We start from the raw sequence: 9,241 nt of genomic DNA, 5'->3' as shown, positions 1-9,241 counted from the left end.
GTTTTATTTATATAGTACCATCGCAACAGCAGTCACCTTGAGGCACTTTATAAGGTAAAGACCTCATAATAATAGAGAGAAAACCCCACCAATCAATAGAGGGAAGGAAAAGCTCCCTTTTGACAGGAAGAACCCTCGGGCACACCAAGCTGTGGGAGGGCAGCCATCTGCCACGATCAAACTGGGGGTGAGGGAAGGGGGGCAGGACAAAAGACACAGTGTGGAAGACATAAAGAGATTAATAATAGCTAATGATTAAATGCAAAGTGTTGTATGAACACATAGTGTTTCACACTGTTTCCTTGTCTTGGCACACAGCTAACAAGTGTTTTGTACTGTTGTGATCATATTAAGTTATCTGCTGAGGAGCTCATCCTTCCCACTGTGAAGTAAAACCTGAACGCTGCTCCACAAGCAGTAACTCGAGTCTGTGTAGAAACATTACCATGCTAGTTGTGGATTATGTGGTGAAGGATATGAAGTCAAATCAATATATTCAGAGGTCAACAAACAGCAGGCTGCACACCCTGTGTATGTATCATCAGCACACACACGCTAAAGAGGTGTTTAGTTTTGCATTTCTCTAAAAAAACCTTCATCAGGCAGAAACATCAAAATGTATAGCATTATTTTCAAGGCTCTTCTCTAATGTCTACAAAGGAGTAAGGCCCCAAAACGAGACCTAAGAACTTTCAGAACATCTGCATCCAATCCATCCACTGGACTTGGATAATTGGTGTTAGATGTCTAGATCAGGGGTCGGTTTTAGCTGAAGTGTATTTTATTTATGTTAGTTATTTTTTTAGTTCTAAATTGGAAGATTATTGTGATATTGACATATAAAAATAAAATTATATTTAATTATTTTTTCATCGCTCAAAATCAGAGTCACACTCGTGTAAGCCGGTGTACCCACCAAAACGTGTGCATTTATGGAGACTTTCAACCCCAGCCAGGCCAGTTATGGATCTTCGGATCCACATTATGTCGGCAGCTGTTCTCCACCCTGAACTATGATGAAAACAAACGCCGCTCACGCTTCACAGATGACAGCTTATAGTTCTGCGTAAAGATGAAAGTGACTTCGTACAGCCCCGATCTGCAGACGCTGTGCGCAGAGGTTCGGGACCATAAGTCCCATTGTAAACATACCACGGCAGACCTGACGATGTTTCCATGAACACGCGTTTCAGCATCTCTTTATTGACCACTTTTCACACACAGTTGCTGTGTGCATACAGCCAGCTGTAGCTTTGCAGCTCACAGCCCGACATACAGTGGGGCAAAAAAGTATTTAGTCAGCCACCGATTGTGCAAGTTCCCCCACCTAAAATGATGACAGAGGTCAGTAATTTGCACCAGAGGTACACTTCAACTGTGAGAGACAGAATGTGAAAAAAAAATCCATGAATCCACATGGTAGGATTTGTAAAGAATTTATTGGTAAATCAGGGTGGAAAATAAGTATTTGGTCAATAACAAAAATACAACTCAATACTTTGTAACATAACCTTTGTTGGCAATAACAGAGGTCAAACGTTTACTATAGGTCTTTACCAGGTTTGCACACACAGTAGCTGGTATTTTGGCCCATTCCTCCATGCAGATCTTCTCGAGAGCAGTGATGTTTTGGGGCTGTCGCCGAGCAACACGGACTTTCAACTCCCGCCACAGATTTTCTATGGGGTTGAGGTCTGGAGACTGGCTAGGCCACTCCAGGACTTTCAAATGCTTCTTACGGAGCCACTCCTTTGTTGCCCGGGCGGTGTGTTTTGGATCATTGTCATGTTGGAAGACCCAGCCTAGTTTCATCTTCAAAGTTCTCACTGATGGAAGGAGGTTTTGGCTCAAAATCTCACGATACATGGCCCCATTCATTCTGTCCTTAACACGGATCAGTCGTCCTGTCCCCTTGGCAGAAAAACAGCCCCATAGCATGATGTTTCCACCCCCATGCTTCACAGTAGGTATGGTGTTCTTGGGATGCAACTCCGTATTCTTCTTCCTCCAAACACGACGAGTTGAGTTTATACCAAAAAGTTCTACTTTGGTTTCATCTGACCACATGACATTCTCCCAATCCTCTGCTGTATCATCCATGTGCTCTCTGGCAAACTTCAGACGGGCCTGGACATGCACTGGCTTCAGCAGCGGAACACGTCTGGCACTGCGGGATTTGATTCCCTGCCGTTGTAGTGTGTTACTGATGGTGACTGAAAGAAATCTCCGTCCCGGGTTTCTCCGTGGATCGGGTTTCCTCCAAGGCGTGAGCACCGATAAGCAGAGTTTTGTCCTTTCCTTATAAGATTCCTAATTATTCAAAGTAACGCTCAGGTATGCCGTTCAGCAGGTTAGTTACGACGTCGGGAGCAGTTAGGAGAACAAAGCGATACAGAGACTGTTCAGGTTGCTCTCCCACAATCAACTCAAAGGTTTATTCAGTATACAACAGTTTATATAGAAGAAAAAAAGGTTCGTGTGTCAGCAGGTTCTCAGTTCAAACCGGTACAGACCAAATAAGGAAACGTCTTCCTGCCTTCTGAGCAAAGAAGTATCCTTTGTGTAGTTTATCAGTTCAGCTACAATTTATGATCATCCCAGCAAAATACACTCCTAGACATAGAATACAGAGTTCTTTCATTAGTGAATTCTGAAACAAACCACCTGGCCTTTAACAAGCTCTTTTCTAGGAGATAAAGAAGGGAGGATGGGAGTAAGGGAGTGATCTCTGTGGTGTTTTCAACCTTGAGGTACCATCCTGTGATTCTTACACATTAATTCTTGGGTCACAGAGAAAGAGAAAAACAACTAGTAAATGGGCCTTATTGAGTAACAGTTTTCCTGTATAATATCACTATAAAACAATATCCTGTAAATGCTACCATGGTATCAAAATATCACAACAGTGACCTTTGTTACTTTGGTCCCAGCTCTCTGCAGGTCATTCACCAGGTCCCCCCGTGTGGTTCTGGGATCTTTGCTCACCGTTCTCATGATCATTTTGACCCCACGGGATGAGATCTTGCGTGGAGCCCCAGATCGAGGGAGATTATCAGTGGTCTTGTATGTCTTCCATTTTCTGATGATTGCTCCCACAGTTGATTTTTTCACACCAAGCTGCTTGCCTATTGTAGATTCACTCTTCCCAGTCTGGTGCAGGTCTACAATACTTTTCCTGGTGTCCTTCGAAAGCTCTTTGGTCTTGGCCATGGCGGAGTTTGGAGTCTGACTGTTTGAGGCTGTGGACAGGTGTCTTTTATACAGATGATGAGTTCAAACAGGTGCCATTCATACAGATAACGAGTGGGGGACAGAAAAGCTTCTTACAGAAGACGTTACAGGTCTGTGAGAGCCAGACATTTTCCTTGTTTGAGGTGACCAAATACTTATTTTCCACCCTAATTTACGAATAAATTCTTTACAAATCCTACCATGTGGATTCATGGATTTTTTTTTCACATTCTGTCTCTCACAGTTGAAGTGTACCTCTGGTGCAAATTACTGACCTCTGTCATCATTTTAAGTGAGGGAACTTGCACAATCGGTGGCTGACTAAATACTTTTTTGCCCCACTGTATACCAACAACAGCAGAGAGAGCACAGACGTTAATGCGGCGAGGCGTGATTGCGGGTGCCGCTCAGGTGCGTCCGACTCCCCTGCTGCGGCGCTGCAGACCACGCCCCACCACACATATTAACCTGGTAAAATACATATTTAGGCAGAATTTTGCAAATATCTATTTTACTTTTTTTGTCATGGTCCTGCGCCATGTTGGCCCAGTATTCTTAGTTTTTGTGTGTTTTGTATTTTGTTCCCTATTTATGCCTTGGTTCCTAGGTTATTTAGTTAAGATGTTTCTTATTTGGTTACCTCCTGTGTGCCCCTGTGTATCTGTGAGCCCTCGTCTCTCCTTGTGTTTTATTCCATGTTTTCCCCAGCCCGTTATGTCTGTGTTCTCCCCGTGCTCTCTCTCCTCCTGTCTGAACCTCTGTGTACTTCCTGTTTTACTTTGATAGTCTCTCGTCAGTATGCGTCATGTTGTGTTCACTCCTGCCCTGTCTCGTTATGATTATCTGTGTCAGCTGTGTTCCCCGTGTGCTCCCACTTCCCTCGTTAACTCTCTGTGTATTTATGTGCATGTCTCCATCAGGTCAGTGTTGCGTCGTCAATGTCTTCTCCCCGAACCTGTGTGTCTTTCTGTGTTCCCACGGTCTTCTGTTAGTATTCCCAGTTTAGTTCTGTTCCTTTGTGAAACCTGCAATAAAGCAGTGATTTTGAGTTCAGTTCCTGCCTCCGTGAGTTTTGCGTTTGGGTCCTCATCTGCCTCCACACAGCCGGTTCATGACAGTACGACGCGACCAGTAATGGACCCAGCAAACTCCCTACGGAACCGGCAGCGTGCAGACCCCGCCTTCCCTAACGAGAGGAGAAGGCAGGAGGCTCGGCATGCCCGGGAGCGCGAGTCTGCCTTTTATGGGACTCGATTGGCTCTAGGTGGGCCGCGCAGCCTCCAAACTACAAACGCTGCTGCCTTTTCCCCACATCGTCCCACGGTGATAAGAGTTGGAGGATTCAGCCTACCGCCTGCCACAACTCCTCCGGCCTTCTCAACTTCCGGTTCACCTCCCCAGTCGCCGCCCACGTCCCGCGCAAAAAAGAGGGTTACTCGGCGGCCGAGGAGAGATTTCGTGCCTCCGACAAGCAGCCTATCTCCGCTGCAGTCCTTTGCGCTCTTCCATGGGACTTCCACGCTCGGAGCTGCACAAGCTCCCTGTCTCTTCGGCGCAGCCCGGCCCGTCATCGGCTCGGTCAGCCGACGTCTCTGGGGTGCCCACGTCTACAGCCTCGGGAACTTACGGCACAGTTCCCAGGAAAAAACGACGCTCACGCCGTCGCCACCCTAAAGTTACTGAGCAAACTCCGGTGGTGAGTGAATCTGACTCTTTCTTCCATGCCACTTCCAAGTCGGACCGACTCGGACAATATTATGTTCCTGAGTCCGCAGTTTTCCACGTCTGTAACTCATCAGAGACGAATAGTGAGTTTGAAAATGACTGTGTTTCCAGGCCTCACAACATTTCTAAGTTCACCTCTGCACCTATTAAGTATGAGACTGAGTTCATTGCCCCCCTAGAGACTGCAGTTCTGTGTGTGTCATCCCAGAGACCGTTAACTCTGTGTCTGGTAATTCTGGGTCAGTTAATCCACAGCCTGCATTACCTACCCTCACGTCCCTGTTTGAGAATGACTGTTTTTCCTTTGCTCCTCCCAGGTCAGCAGTAATTAACACACAGGCTAATAATCTCACCTTAGAGAAGCAAAAGACTAATTTTGAGTTGCATACTTGTGAACTGAATATTAAAACAAACAGTCCTGTGGTTCCTGTTCCTGCTGAAACCAGAGGGGACCCCCTGGAAACTGACCTGTGTGTCTTCCAACCTTCAAAGGCTGCGCTTTCTGTTCCTCAGGTTGCTTTTGACCCGCTGTCACATTTAACTCTTCCTGCCTTGTCTGTTAGCTCTGACTCTGTTTCTCCAGGGATAAAGAATGTTGCTCCTCTCGAGTTAACACTAGCTGATGCGAAGTCTGTTAACTCGGGTTTGGAAAACACTAAGACTGTGCATTCCATCACAGTTGTTAAGGTTAAGGGCAACAAGTTACCGTCCGTCATGTGTAAACTGCTAGGAAAGCTCAGGTTGACTATTCCTGAGTTAGTTTCGCACCCAGTTGCCTCAGACACCACCTGTGTTACTGAGTACCCATATGGAAAAGATATATATAAATCTTATAAAGTTTGTATCTGTCTTGTGTGAAACTTGTATGTAAAGCATATAAGAGTGAAAACAGATATAAGATCCCTTGAAAAATTATATAATGAAACTTGTATGTTTTGGATACTTACGAAAACAATGTATGAAAGTAATGAGAAAGTGGCCACTTTCATGAGTAAATCATGTAAGCCTTATATGATTTACTCATGAAAGTGGCCACTTTCATGAGTAATCACATATAAGTTTTTACTATTTCTTTTCCATATGGGTATACTCCTGTACCTGCTGAGTATAAGACTGTGGATGGTGTTTCTTCACTCCTGGACTATGCTGCTCTCCAACCTGCGTATTTAGAAACAGTCTATGAGAATGCTTCTATGTCTATAACGCCTCCCTCTGAGCCAAGAATTACAGACTCTAACTCTGCTAAGCCTGGATCTTTCTGTACGATGACTGTTTTAAAGACTGCTACCTCTAACATGGACAGCTTAAGAACAGCAGAGTTGCTAAGATTGGCCTGCCATAAGTCTCTGTTTGCTGAAACTGTGTTTGGCTCCACTAACTTGGTTTTCCCAGTGTCTGTTACTGCTCCTGAACTCAGCTCTCCAACTCTAGTTCCTGTAACCAGGGCGGCGCGGGCCCAGCTTTCCCCTGCTCCCGTATCAGTTTCTCGGGAGAGGGTGGCTGAGGTCCAGCTGGTCCCCGCTTCTGTCCCCAGCCTGGCAGAGGCTCCGTTCATCCCGGCGCCCGTACCTGCTCCTCGGGTGGGGTTGATGGACACCCAGCCTTTGCCTGCTCCTGTTCCGGTTCCCCGGGTGAGGTCAGCCGTGACCCTGCCGACTCCTGCACCCGTCTCAGTTCCTCGGGTGGGAGCGACAGAGGTCCAGCTAGCTCCTGCACCTACACCGGCCCCCAGGGTAAAGGCAGCCAGAGCCCAGCTCGTCCCTGCACCCGTATCTGTTCCTCGGATGGGGATGGCTGGTGTTCGGCCAGGCCCAGCACCCATTCCTGTTCCCCGGAGGAGAGCAGCCAAGAGCCAGTCACCTGCTCAATCACAAGTTCAACTACCTGCTGACCCACCATCACTACAACCACAACTACAACTTGCACTTCTGTCCATAGCGCAGTCATTAGCTCAGTTATTAGCACAGTTTCCTGTTTTGTCACCAGCTCAGTCTCTAGCACAGTTATCAGCTCCATTACCTGCTCAGTCATCCGCTCTGTTACCACCTCAGCGTCTTACTCCATTGCCTGTTCAGTTAACGGCTCAGTCATTATTAGCTCTGTCATTACCTCTGTCACCAGCTCAGTTCATAGCTCAGCAACCCGCTCAGACACTGTCAACCTCAGCTGGAAGCCTTTGTGGGCTTTCTCCACCAGCTGAGGACTGCGTGGTACTGACGGACTTTGGACAGACTGTTTGCCCTGCACAGCCCCAGCCGTTGCATCCCAAGCCAACTGCGTGCCCTGTGCAGCTACAGTTAGCGTCCGCTGAGCCAGAGGTCCCCGCATCTGCTGGCTCTGCATCCGTCTCCGCTGGGGGTTCAGGAGGACCCCTCCAGCCGCTCCTCGTTTCCGCTGGGGGTTCAGGAGAACCTCTCCAGCACCTCCTCGTCTCCGCTGGCGGCTCTGCTCAGCCCGGCCAGCACCTCCTCGTCTCCGCTGGCGGATCAGGGGAACCTCTCCAGCCGCTCCTCGTCTCCACTGGCGACTCAGGTCAGCCCGGCCAGCACCTCCTCGTAACCGCTGGCGGCTCAGGTCAGCCCGGCCAGCACCTCCTCGTCTCCGCTGGAGGGTCCGGGGGACCCGTTCAGCCATTGCCCGGTCCGGCCTCTGTATCAGCTGCACCCACGCCCGGTCCGGCTCCCGCATCGCCTTCAACGTCGCCCGGTCCGGCTCCCGCATCGCCTTCGCCTGGTCCGGCTCCCTTGCCTGTGGCTGCCACGCCACTGTCTGGTCCTGCCTCGTCTGGTCCTGCCTCGTCTGGTCCTGCCTCGTCTGTTCTCTTCTCGGGAAGAGTTTGCCGCAATGAAGCGCCTCGGCATAGTGCAGCGCTCGAATAGTGCCTGGGCTTCTCCGCTACCCATGGTGCCCAAGTCAGATGGTCGGTGGCGGCCGTGTGGGGATTTTCGCCGTTTGAATAATGTCATGGAGAACGACCGTTACCCCATTCCCCACATCCAGGATTTTTCCGCCCACCTCGCCGGCACCTCGATTTTTTCTAAAATTGACTTGGTGCGGGGGTATCACCAGGTTCCCGTGCGCGCCGAAGACGTCCCCAAAACTGCCATTATTACCCCTTTCGGCCTGTTTGAATTTTTGCGCATGCCGTTCGGCCTGAAAGGCGCCACCCAGACTCTTTAGCGGTTGATGGACTCCGTTTTGCGCGGGCTGCCTTTCGTCTTCGTGTACCTTGACGATATATTGGTGGCCAGCTGCTCTGAGAGTCAGCACGCGTCCCATCTGCATCAGGTTTTCCAGCGCTTGGCGGCACACGGCCTGATCGTCAACCCCTCCAAGTGCCAGTTCGGCTTGCCGGTTCTGGATTTCTTGGGCCACCGCATTTCTGCTGACGGTGTGGTTCCATTGCCAGACAAGGTCCGGGCCGTTTCGGCTTTTCCGCGTCCTGCGTCCGTTAAAGCGCTGCAGGAGTTCTTGGGGATGGTCAATTTCTACAACCGCTTTCTCAGAGCTGCACACCTGCTGCAGCCTCTCTATGCTGCCTTGAAGGGTAAAACAGCTAAGAACCTGATTGATTGGCTCCCTGAACACATCCAGGCATTTTCTGGGGCCAAGACCGCGCTGGCAAATGCCGCCCTGCTGGCCCACCCGTTTCCGTCGGCGGAGATTGCGTTGACCTCCGACGCGTCGGACGTGGCAGTGGCCGCAGTGTTAGAACAGCGGGTCTCCGGTGTCTGGCAACCGCTCGCTTGTTTTAGTTGCACACTTAGAGACAGTGAGCGCAAATATAGCGTTTTTGACAGGGAGTTGCTGGCCCTACACCTCGCCACACGGCATTTTCGTTTTTTTCTCGAGGGTCGGAGCTTCACCGCGTACGTCGATAATAAACCTTTGACATTCGCGATGTCCAAGGTCTCTGATCCGTGGAGCGGGCGCCAGCAGCGCCAGTTGGCAGCCATTTCCGAGTTCACAACGGACATTCAGCACGTGGCTGGTAAGTCCAACTGCGTGGCTGACTGTCTATCCCGCGTGGTGGTTTCTCCTGTTTATGTTGGCATAGACGTTGAGGCTATGGCCGCTGACCAACAGGCCGACCCAGACGTCCTTGCCCTTCGGTCTGCGCAAACGTGCCTTGTACTGGAGGACAGACCAGTGTGGAACGGCGGGCCTAGCCTGCTTTGCGATGTTTCCACCAGCCGTCCACGCCCTGTAGTTCCCCTTTCGTGGCGTCGTCGCGTTTTCGACTCCGTACACGCCCTCTCTCATCCAGGCGTCCGGGCCTCGGTCA

The sequence above is a fragment of the Aulonocara stuartgranti genome, assembly GCF_965226115.1.
Source record: "Aulonocara stuartgranti genome assembly, chromosome: 15".
Taxonomy (NCBI): domain Eukaryota; kingdom Metazoa; phylum Chordata; class Actinopteri; order Cichliformes; family Cichlidae; genus Aulonocara; species Aulonocara stuartgranti.
Note: the sequence above shows the minus strand (reverse complement) of the source record.